The 12040-nt window shown below is 47.2% G+C and overlaps 1 protein-coding gene across 4 annotated transcripts in view; it reads right to left on the reverse strand.

Annotated features, from left to right (window-relative positions):
* JDP2 (Jun dimerization protein 2) overlaps window positions 1–12040 on the reverse strand; it is a 46048-nt gene that overhangs the window by 23556 nt on the left and 10452 nt on the right. The gene's annotated exons all lie outside the window — the stretch shown is intronic.

Below are 12040 nucleotides of genomic sequence, written 5' to 3' on the forward strand. Positions count from 1 at the left end.
GAGTGAGTCTGCCCAGGTCTCTGGGTCAGACAGCAGTGAGACCAACCAGAACACCACTGCTTTCTGGAAAGAAGCAGGGAACACCTCCTTTACCAACTGAAAGCCTGCCCCCACTCTGGTTGCATTAGAGCCATGGGTGATCCGTCCAAACTGACCTGAGTGCTCACATCTCAGCAAGAGTAGCAACTCTGGACCTCGGCTCTCCCAACCCCTGCCCTCACGCCCGCGGTCCTCAGTAAATCCTTCTCCTGGATTAAGAGAACCCATAAAACAATAGGCTGCCCAAGGCTTGGGCCTGGTTTATATGCACAGAGTAGGAAAGGGCCATTCTCTCAGAAAGCAGTGGAGAACAGCCCATTTCCACTGCTAAGAAAAGGCAGCATTGTGTTTGGAACAAAGCCTGAAAAAGCCGGCTGGGCAGGGTGGCAGCCATCTGTGGACCGCCCTGCTGAGCAAAGAGCAAACACTGTTACTGCAAAAGTGAGGGGGAGGCCGGGAGACAGGAAAAATCACCTTGGCTCCAGCAGAAACGTAACATTGAAGAGAAAAGGGACAATGGTTGCCAGGATATCCTTCTGTGGACAAGAGCTATTTGAAGAATGATGGCTCTTTTTTGTTGAAATATGTCTATTACAGGCCCGTTTCATATTTATGGTTTAGGGAGGTTCGGTTTCCCACTAGGCAATCAATCAATTTTCTTGCCCAATTGACATTCACTTCAAAAAGATGAGAAAAGGAGAGAAATAGTGGCCTCCACAAGATTCTCCCCACCCCCAAAAGACTGGTAAGAAGCAGAATATATCTGTCAGGGAAAAATCCATTTTCTTCTCAAAAAGAGTTAACCATACAGTTGAAACTGGGTCTTTAACAACAGCAACAAGAAGAAGCAGTGTAGCATGCCTTGATTACACCAGGGCAAAAACAAAAAAAACCAAAAAATCAGTAGCAACAACAAAAAAACAGAGACAAGAGCTCCTGCAAAATGACTGTCTACAATTAAATTAAAATGCAGTTGTTGAAAAGAATATTTATGAACAGGGCTGTTCTGAAAGTCCCGAGCTGGCCAAAAGAGAAGAACATTTCAAGAGCCATCATCCTATTAAAGCCTTGGAAGTCATTTGTCTTTCATCATGAAGGTGAAAAACAAGGTCCTTGGCTTAATTATTCTCCACCAACACGGTTCTGTTTAATCTGTACGCAGGGTGTGCAGCTGAAATACAGATTTCGGCCAATTTCTTTCAGGCACAAGGCACAGACAACAAATCGCTAAGCAGAATGGCGACCTCTACTTCAAGGGAACAGAACGCCAGCTAATAAGAATCCCACCCAGATGACAATGGTCAAAGGAACTCACGACCAGAGATGCCTGGCCTGGAGGATGGAAGGGTGATTTTCACCATGCGTGACTTATGCAATGAAATGGACGCAGCTAAAGTTCATGGTGGTGGGGGGGGAAGGAGGGGTTTCACAGCACCCAGACAGATGAGGGGGGCAGAGAGCACCCCCCTGCCCCAGTTTTCAGACCAGAGCTGCCGAGACTCCGGGCCAGATTCAGCAAACGAAGGCTCCTTTGGCATCAGAACAAGTTTATCTGATTCTCCCTTCTAAAACGATAAAGGAGCTGGCCTATTGACAAGCTCGGCTGCTTAATTAATTGTAAAGTCCCTTCGGGTGTGAATGCTGGCAGCAGGAGCATCTCAAGACCTGGAAATAACTGGTTTGGAAATGCTAAGGTGTTTGCAGACTCAGAGAGCAACCCTGCCTAACACAGATTCAGGTACCACACGATGGCATGCGGGTTGCTCCAGGAAGCTTGAGATAAGTTTGGAGAAAAATACGACTTTAGACCCTAGTAGCCATTCTCAGAGAGAATCATTGCCAGTCAGAGCTGGAAGGGACGTTCAGTTCTGAGAGCATCAGAATCCACTGGAGGGCTTATTACATCACAGATTTGGGGGGCTCTACCCTCTAGAGAGTCTGCTTTAGTAGGTTTAGGGTGAGACTCAAGAGTCTGTGCTCCTCACATGTTCCCAGATGCCAGCTGGTCTGTGCACCCGACTTTGAATAGTGCTGATGTAAACCAGTGGACTTCAGATCGGTTTCAGCAGAAGTCTCTTCTTCAAAGGATACTGCAATATACTAAATAGATAAAGGTGGTATTTTATTAAGGGGCTCAAATTGTATCATATACTTATTATAGTCATTCAGTGAGAACAGTAAGATGTGGTTGATGCCAAATCTTTAACTCAGAGGTTATGAGGGACATTTGCAGGTTTCTGACAGCTTCAAGATCCAGATTATTCCTGTCTTATGTTTTCCCTGCACACACAGATCAGTAGTTACAAACGGTGTTTATGTGTATATATGTGTATACATATATACACATACACACACATATGTAAATAATGTTTTTTTCAGTTTGCCTTGCACTTTCAGGATGCTCATTAGTAAAGAGAAGTAGCAGAAAGAGCTTTGTTCTGAAATCTATGCAAAATAGATTAACCTGGCACCAGACGTCACCTTGGCAGCTCTCCAAAGTGTTAGATTTGATAACTAATAGGTATGAGCATGGGTGTGGATCTTGCTTTTTCTAAAAAACAGATTAGATAAAATTCTGCCTTAAAAATGAGACCCTGGGGGCTTCCCTGGTGGCGCAGTGGTTAAGAATCCGCCTGCCAGTGCAGGGGACACGGGTTTGAGCCCTGGTCCGGGAAGGATCCCACATGCTGCGGAACAACTAAGCCCATGCGCCACAACTACCGAGCCTGTGCTCTAGAGCCCGTGAGCCACAACTACTGAGCCCAAGCTCCACAACTACTGAAGCCCACATGCCTAGAGCCCGTGCTCCACAACAAGAGACACCACCGCAATGAGAAGCCTGTGCACCGCAACGAAGAGCAGCCCCCGCTCACCACAAGAGAAAGCCCATGCGCAACAACGAAGACCCAATGCAGCCAAAAATAAAATAAATAAATAAAATAAAATAAAATAAAATAAATTTAAAAAATGAGACCCTGGCAAGTTACTTAATCTCTCTGAGCCCTGGTTCCCTAACAACTAATGGTACTAAAAACACCTACCTCACAAGGTTTTTGAACAGATCAAAACAGATGATCTCTACAAAAGCAGTTTTCAAACCACAAAGTGCACTGCTCACGTGATCCTTCTGTCCTGAAGGCAAACGTCCCCACTCCTTCAAAGCCCTGGGCTGGTTTATAAGGTACCACGTGCTTCAACCAATGGCTACAGATTAGAGCCACCAGCCCGCCCCACCCAGACCAACTGAACCAGAATCTCTGGGCTGAATGTCAGTATTTTTTAAACACTCTCCGGGGGATGCTAATGAGTAACCCAGATTACTCCATATTTCCTCCCGAGTTCCATACAAAACCCTGCCAGGCTGCTCCCATTGCTTCTGGATGGCCACTAGCAACAAAAGAGAAAGAGAAAAAAAATATCCCTAACCAGACCCTGACTTTTTCACTGCTGTTGGCCTAAAAGGGGGGTTTTAATCACCATAGCTACTAATTCTGGAGCACCGATACCTGCTGGGTGATTTACATACATTATCACTTTTAATCCTCCCTGTACCTGGGTGAGGTAGATATTATTCTTGCCCATTTTTACAATAGCTTTATTGAGAGAAAATTCACACATACTGTACAGCTCACCCACTAAAAGTATACAAATTCAACAGCTTTGAGTATATTCACAAAGCTGTGCAACCATCACCACAATCAATTCTAGAACATTTTCATCACCCCCCCAAAGAAACTCCATACCCTTTAGCCATCACCCCTGACTTCTCCCATCTCCCCCAGCCCTAGGCACCAGGAAACTGGGTTTCCTTCTTGTCTCTATAGATTTGCCTATTCTGGACATTTCATATCAGTGGAATCATACAATATGTGGTCTTTTGTGACTGGCTTCTTTCTTTTTTTTGGCTGCGTTGGGTCTTCGTTGCTGCATGTGGGCTTTCTCTAGTTGTGGCGAGCAGGGGCTACTCTTCGTTGCGGGGCGCAGGCTTCTCATTGCGGTGGCTTCTCTTGTTGCGGAGCATGGGCTCTAGGCGTGCGGGCTTCAGTAGTTGTGGTGCGTGGGCTCAGTAGTTGTGGGTCACGGGCTCTAGAGCACCGGCTCAGCAGTTGTGGCGCACGGGCTTAGTTGCTCCATGGCATGTGGGATCTTCCCGGACCAGGGCTTGAACCCGTGTCCCCTGCATTGGCAGGTGTATTCTTAACCACTGCACCACCAGGGAAGTCCCATGACTGGCTTCTTTCACTTAATGTTTTCAAGGTTCATCCATGTTGTAGGATGTAATTTATTCCCTTTTACGGCCAAATAACATTCCATTGTATGGATATAGCAAGTTTTATTTATCCATTCATCAACTGAGGAACATTTGGGTTGTTTCCACTTTTGAGATATTATGAACATTCCTGTACAACTTTCTGTGTGGACATATGTTTTAATTTCTCTTGGTCATATATACCTAGGAGTGGAATTGCTGGGTCATATGGTAACGCTATGTTTAGCCTTTTGAGGAACTGCCAGATTGTTTTCCAAAGTGTCTGCACCATTTTACATTCCCAACAGCAGTCTATGAGGATTACAACTTCTCTACATCCTTACTAATACTTGTTATTATCTGTCCTTTTTATTATAGTTATCCTAGTGGATGTGAAGTGGTATCTCATCGTGGTTTTGATTTGCATTTCTTTGATAGCTAATGATGTTGAGCATCTTTTTATGTGCTTATACTTCTTTGGAGAAACGTGCATTGAGATACTTTGCCCATTTCTTAATTGGGCTATTTGTCTTTTTATTAGAGTTGTAATAGTTCTTTGTATATTCTAGATACAAGTCCTTCATCGGATCTATAATTTGCGAAAATTCTCATTCTGTGGATTGTCTTTTCACTTTTTGTCCTTTGAAGCACAACAGTTTTTAATTTTGATGATGTCCAATTTATTTTTTGATGCTTGTGCTTTTGGTGTCATATCTGATCCAAGGTCACAAATATTTGTGGCTTTTTCTTCCAAGAGTTTTGCGGTTTTAGCTCTTACAGTAGGTCTTTGATCCAACTTGAGCTAATTTTTGTATATGTTTGGAGTTAGGGAGGAAGCTGAAGCTCAAATGTCTAGTAACCTCTCCAGAGCCAGACTGTTCCGATCAGCAGTCCTGCCCGGCTGCATGGCTTCCAAAGAGCCACGGTGTACTGGTGGTGGTTCGTGGTAGAGGCAGGGAGAAGGGCCACGGAAGCAAGCCGTGCAGGAGCTTGTCACCCAAGACAGGCACAGACACTGTACTCAGTAAAGGGGGACCCTGCAGCCAAAAAGCAGAGCACAGTCAATGAGCCCCACAGTGGGCAGGACATGCGCAGGCTCACGGGGTCGCTAAACCCAGAGGTGGCCCATTGACCTCACTCCAGTTATCTCTGCAGCCTACCCGAATCTGCCCCAGTGTCCTTCTAGGTCTCCGAGCTCCAAGCTCAAGTGAAGTTGTCTTATGTCTTTTGGGCACAGTTGAAGGGAAAGAGATTTGGCTGGCTCCAGAGTTGTTCAGCCAGAGAAGGACCCGTGAGGGGACTCAGTTTCCCAACTCTGAGTCCATATTACCGGTGGGTCTGGAGACACCAACGTAAGATGACCAGCATTGATAGAAGAGGCCACTTCATAGGGCTGCTAAAAAAACTGAGGATTCATGAGAATCCAGCAACGCCCTTAACACCACAGGAAACAAGATAAGGGGTCACACAGGGCAGCTTAGTGGAAATCAGAGGGTTGAAGGGCCTTTTCATTCACAGTTTGTGATGGTAACTAAAACTGTGGCTGCATCTAAACTATCAATACATAAACAGTGAGGAACAGGAAGGTCTGCTTGCTTCCCTGAAACCCAGGTCATGGGTACAACACATTGGAAAGACAAGTGCTGTCAGAACTTGTAGTGTGATTCACTGCAAGTGGACTCAGTCCCTAGTAAAGGTGATTTACAGGTGTAATGCACTGTAGTCAAGGTTATCTTTACACACAGTAAACTTCTTCACGATGAAATTCCACGAGCATCAGTTTCTCCCTTTTGCAGATGAGGAAACTGTGCTCAAAAAGACCAGCTGACTTGTCCAAGGTCATACACAGAGTGGGAGATGGAGCTGGATTTTGAACCCAGAAGCTTGAATCCAAGCCTAGAGCTCTTCCCAGGTCCCAGAAGCAGCCCGTCTGGTTAGAAAGCCAAGATGGTGCCCCACTCCCACGACACCTGGACACCTCCAAACACTCAGGTCACCCACCACATCCAAGGGCAAAATACCTGAAGCAAATGAAAGCCCAAGGAACAGTTTTTGAATCAATTATAAAAACTAACTTGCCTGATCCACACATATGAAAAGTAATCGCAATCATGTCTTACATTTGTTGTGTACCTTATTAAGTGCCAGGCATATGTGAAGCCCTTCTTTACCTGCATTAGTTCGCTTAATTATCACAGCAGCAGTAGAAGGTAGGTGCTATCATTATCCCCATCTTAAAACAGAGATCTAAGAAGGCAGCATGGACTCCTTGAACTTTTCAGAAGTGTCTGATTTCTGCTAAGAACATACAGAACCAGCCATGTCCCTACCACCACCTCTCCAAGGGACCCAGTGCTAGGACAACAGCGGGTGTGACCAACCTGTGATGTTAAATGAGAGATTTGGAACCCTTGTGAATGCTCAGGGTATGGTATCAAATAAGACTCAATACCACAGGGACCAAAGTTAAACACACGCATGGTTGCCTTTAGCTATCACTCGTTTGCCCTCAAATTACATGATTAAAGAAAAAAAAAAAAGCTAACAGCTTTGGAAAATGTGCTAACAAAGTGACGGAACTAAAGTGGAAATTTAGGATTTCAAAGATGAGTTGGGAGACTCTATTCCAAGAAGGGACAGATTGGATCTCTCTGCCAAGCAAGTATGAGACAGAAAAAGCGTCTGAGTCAGAGGGAAGAAGGCCAATGCTATTCCAAAGAGCCACAAATTAAAAACCAATTATGCAAGGCTTGCTAAAAAAATGTCAGTGGGCTGCCTTTATGTTTTAAATCACTAAAAACATAAGCATGCTTATGCCAACATTTACCCAGCACATCAGCTGGTTTGGGGAAACTTTTTATGCTCAGGCTAAACATGGATGAACATTTTGGTCTTTTTGGTGAGCAAACTCCTAGGGTGAGCACACCTTCCAAGACCACACTGTAGTTCATGGATTCAAAGTCCCACTTCTTCCAAAGGTGAAAGCCTTCTAAATGTTCTCTAGGGCCCCTGGAGAAGTTGGGAGATGACCAATGTGAAATCCACAAACAGCTAAGTCTCCTCTCCTGTTCTCAAGAGGATGAGGACAAGGATCTAGTCGCCACATGCAGGACGTGCTGCAGAGACAGTCCACGATGGAATGCACACACTGATTCCTCAAGGGGACACCCTCAGAAGGCTCCCTGATAGGGATCAGAAGAGCACAAGAAGTACAAACAGATAAAGTCAGGTTCCCAAATGTAGCCAAGTACTCTCTGGGCCACCTAAATACACAGATTCCCTGGACTCTGCCCTCAGAGATTCTGAGTCCATGGGCCCAAGGTTGGGTCTGGAAATCTGGATTCATAAGAAGTTTTCCAAGTGGTTTTGATGATCAACCAATTTTGGGAATGGTTGGTTTGATTTTCATTGGGTCCTCTTGTCTTTGGCCTGAAGTCGCTTATGTTCAGAAATAGAAAAAGAAATGGACAAATGCTTGGAGGTGAGAATTGGGAGATATAGAAACCAAGGGATGGAAAGTTTAAGTGACTTGCCAAGTTGATACAGCTAATTAATGTTCAAACCAACAAGCCTGTGTTAAACAGTCTACAGGCCAGGCACTGTCCACCGACTGGTGGAAGTAAAAAGGAATGGAAGATGTAGTCCCCATCCTTGGGACCTATACACAGGACACAAACTCAAAAGCCAGCTGGTGACATAGGCATTGTGAAGCGGGCTGGGAAAGGCAACAGGAGGCGGTGGGGACTGCAGAGAAATGAGGACTACACGCCAATACAGTGAGCTCAGCTCCAGCTTCTCATTGCATGTAAGGGTGTGGGTCTAGGGTGCCCAGATATTCTGGGTTTTTTAAAGAAGTCAAAAAGTCCACATTTCCTGGCTTTTAAATATAGCAACTCATTCAAAAAAAAAAAACCCACACTGTGAGGGCCGAACAAGATTCATCTGTAGGCTGACTCCTGCCCATGGAATGACAGTTTGCAATCTCTTTCTTAAAAGGTCATCCAGACTAACCTCCCTTGAACCTGAGTCCCCTCTAAAGCACTGCAGAGTGACACAGAGGGTGAGGGGTCCCATCCAGCAGGTTGTTAAGTCATTGCTTGCTCTGTGTGTGTGTATGTGTGCTTGCGCGCGCACGTGCACACACACAAGGGCGGGGCTTCTGGCCTCCCTCCACCACTACTGGAAATGCACTCCAGGCCCAGAGGCAGGGCATGGCCACTGCAACCACTGCAGCCCACTCGGAGATGAGCCACCCAGGAAGGGCCGAGATCTCCAGGACAACAGAGAGTGCTTGGTGGAGGACTCCAGCTTAAGGGGCTGCAGAACAAAAAGTGGAGGAAGGAAGGAAAGCTCTGGAGAAAGCCAGAGAGCAAAGCTGTCTTGAAAAGGAGTATTGGAAAGGAAAGAAGAACAAAGAGAAAGAGAGAAGCATCGGCTCTAAAAATCCCATAAGCCACAATATAACATGTCCAGATTCCCTAGCCAACCCTCACAACGAGCAGTCTGGCCACTTCCCATCCACTTGGTTTCCTTAGCTTTTCTTCACGATACTGACCACTACCTGGCCTTTTATACTGTATATGAATTTGCTTATTTTTGGATATCCCCACTCCAATACATAGTCCAAGAGAAGGTGGACTTTGTCTACTTTGCTAATGGTTCAGCTCCCAGTGTCTGGCCCGGTGCTTGGCACATGGTAGGTGCTTAGCATGTATCTGTTGGACAAATGGACTGCGGGGAAGCACTTGGCACCAAAATAGTTTAACGTGATGTGACAACCCTATAATATTGGGTTGGCCAAAAAGTTTGTTCGGGTTTTTCGTACCATCTCATGGAAAATCCCGAACGAACTTTTTGGCCAACCCAATAAAAACATCAGCACAAAGCATTTTATCATTTACAAAACCCGTCCTTTAACTTAATTCCTCTGATTTTCTTTTACCCAACTGCTTCATGTATTTGGACATGGCCCGAGAGGCTGCTGGCCTCTATAAGGCGGACAGCCCAAGAGCCAGCTGGGACAGAGCTGCCTGCCCAGTGGCTCGGCCCGTCCTCTCTCTGGGGGCCTGGGAGATGATATGGCTGCAGAACTGCCGGGCTCAGCGTTAATCTGGGCGTGTCATCAAAATGATGGAGGATTCTGGGGCCAGGTTCATCCTGCTTCCCCAGCCCGATAGAGTACTGATTAGAGGCCTGGAAGTCTGGCAGAGAGCACAGGAGGCAGCATAGCATAAGGTTAAAGCTTTGGCTGAAAAGTCAGACTGCCTGGCCTCATTTCGCAGCTGCGTGACCCTGGATGTCCCCAAGACTTGTTGACTGCACCCACAATGTGGGCATAACAATAACAACAGTAATAATAATGACCTCAAAAGGGTTCTCATGCGAGTTCAACAAGATGCTTCACAGAGAGCACCCAGCACTGTGCCTGGTGCACACCACTATCACAGCAGCAGCGTCTGGCCCATGCAGGGCCCAGCTCTGCCACCTTCCAGCCGTGTGACCCTGAGTGACTTGACCTCCTCCTCCCTGGACCTCAAATTCCTCTTCTTTATTTTTTTATTTATTTTTCAATTTCTAAAATGTTATTATTATTTTTTTTGGCCGTGCCGCGCGGCTTGCGGGATCTCAGTTCCCTGACCAGGGATTGAACCTGGGCCACAGCAGTGAAAGCGCTGAGTCCTAACCACTGGACCACCAGGGAATTCCCAAATTCCTCTTCTTTAAAATGGGGAGAACCAGATCACCAGGATCAGGTAAGGAATAAACAAGACTCCACATGTTACGCCCTTAGCACAGGGCCTGCTACATATTAAACGCTTAATGAATGTGAGCTCGTATCTTATTATTATTCAAGAAAGTTTCACTAGTCCAAAATGCCAGTGTGAAAATCCACCACAGGCAGTGTGCCATATGCAAATAAATCTTCGAGACATAAGGTTCTCCAGCTGCAAGTTTCTCTCCCAACCCCCTTTATCTTTCAGTTGCTCTCAGAATGAACCCCCCACCCATCTTGGGTCTGACCTAGAACATCGGAGGTCGGTTCCCAGTGCAGGGCTGACCTTACTCCACGCCAGCACCCGCTACACTGCAGTCTGACAGCGAGGGAGGGGACATGCAAATATGCCCTAAAAATGGCTTGTTATTTTCACAGCCTGGATGGTGTGTGTTTGTGGGTGCCTGGGAGGACAGCACGTCACTGTCAGGTACAGGGCATATGTCACCAATTTGGGGGAGGCTGTGAAATGTAAAAATACCCAATCCAAATAAAGGCCTTTTCAAAAAAAAAGAAAGAAAGAAAGAAAGAAAGCTCCTCCAGCGCCTTTTGCGCAGGGGAGAGGTGGTAACTCAGCCCCTGCCATCAGGCAGATCCCAGAGACCAAGGCACCCGGCTCCTCATCAACCCCACAGCCTCAGTACCCCTGCTCAGCTACTGGTTTTAAATGGTTTTAAATACTATGGAATGACCCAGAAATGAATGCTTTCAAGTTCTGGGCCTGGGAAGGCAAAATAGCACAAGACCAAAGATAAGGGCTCTCCACAAAGAACACAGAGCACTAACTAAGCCAGGAAGTGCTATCCACAGCACACTCATTGACAAAATCAATTCAGAAAAATATAATTACCGTCAACTCTCATCTTGTAATCAACCGTCTTTAGTGGGCATCTACAGGGCACCTAATCCAGGTATCTCCAGCACAAATGTCTACAGTAGGGGCCACGCGGTCCAGGGTAAATAAAGGCAGCCGGAGGCAACAAAAGCAAAACTGACAGCGTAAGCAAAATCGAGAGTAACAGGGAGGCGCCGGGGCCCGTGGGAGACTGGAGAGAGCAAAGAAGTGAAGCGGGTCCCCCGCTCCTGGCAGCTGTGGCCGTGCCAGAACAGGGCACGGTGTGGCCAGATCTTCCCACTTTGTAATCAAAGATTAAAATCCAAATTTTCAAGTGAAATGTTGGTTCCAGCTTCTTTTAAAACACTGCTCAGGCCAAACAAAACACACCTGAGAGCCACATCCGGCCCGCCCCCGCCCCCCCACCGGCCGAGCTCCCCAGCAGCCCTTCTGTGCAATTTTTATGGTACTTCTGGGGAGAGGGAGGGCAGAGCAGGAATGGCATTAAAATACACAACTCCCCCCTGCCTGCCGGTACCCAGACACCTTTCTCCACTAAGAGTCCCCCTTTCTGGGACGTCCAGCCCTGTGAGCTCCATCCTACAGGATGAGCCCCCATCCGGGCGCACCTCTGTCTGTGAATGCTCCCTCCCCGCAGGGCGGCCCAGCACCTGACGCTCAGCTGCCTCCCCCGAGGCCTCTGGCCCAGCTGCCTCTCCAGCTCCCACCACCGGCTCCTTCTCCCTTCCAGGCGGGCAGCTGCTCTGTCCGGCCTCTGAAGAAGTGGCTGTGCTGGGGACCTCACTGGGGCAGGCCTTTGGACAAATCGCCAGCCCCGGGGAAGTGACCGGGGGCGTGCCCAGCACTGATGCTCACCCACGCTGGGGACTTCTGCTTCTCCCCGGTCCCCAGGGAAAAGCTACTCTTCTACAAGTAAGGCTCATGAGCACTGCAGCTCCAAGGGACCCGAGGAGGGCGTGCTCCACGTGTGGGTCCTCTGCAAACATCAGCTAAGGCAGATGATACCGGGCGACCCAGGCCAAGTCCAGCTCTGGCAGCAGCTTGGGAAGGGAGCCTGCACCACCCCTCCTCCAAGTTCCTGCTTTCAGCTCCAGCCTGGGGCCAAGAGCAATAGAGACAATGA

This window comes from Balaenoptera borealis (assembly GCF_965194805.1).
Source record: "Balaenoptera borealis genome assembly, chromosome: 3".
Classification (NCBI taxonomy): domain Eukaryota; kingdom Metazoa; phylum Chordata; class Mammalia; order Artiodactyla; family Balaenopteridae; genus Balaenoptera; species Balaenoptera borealis.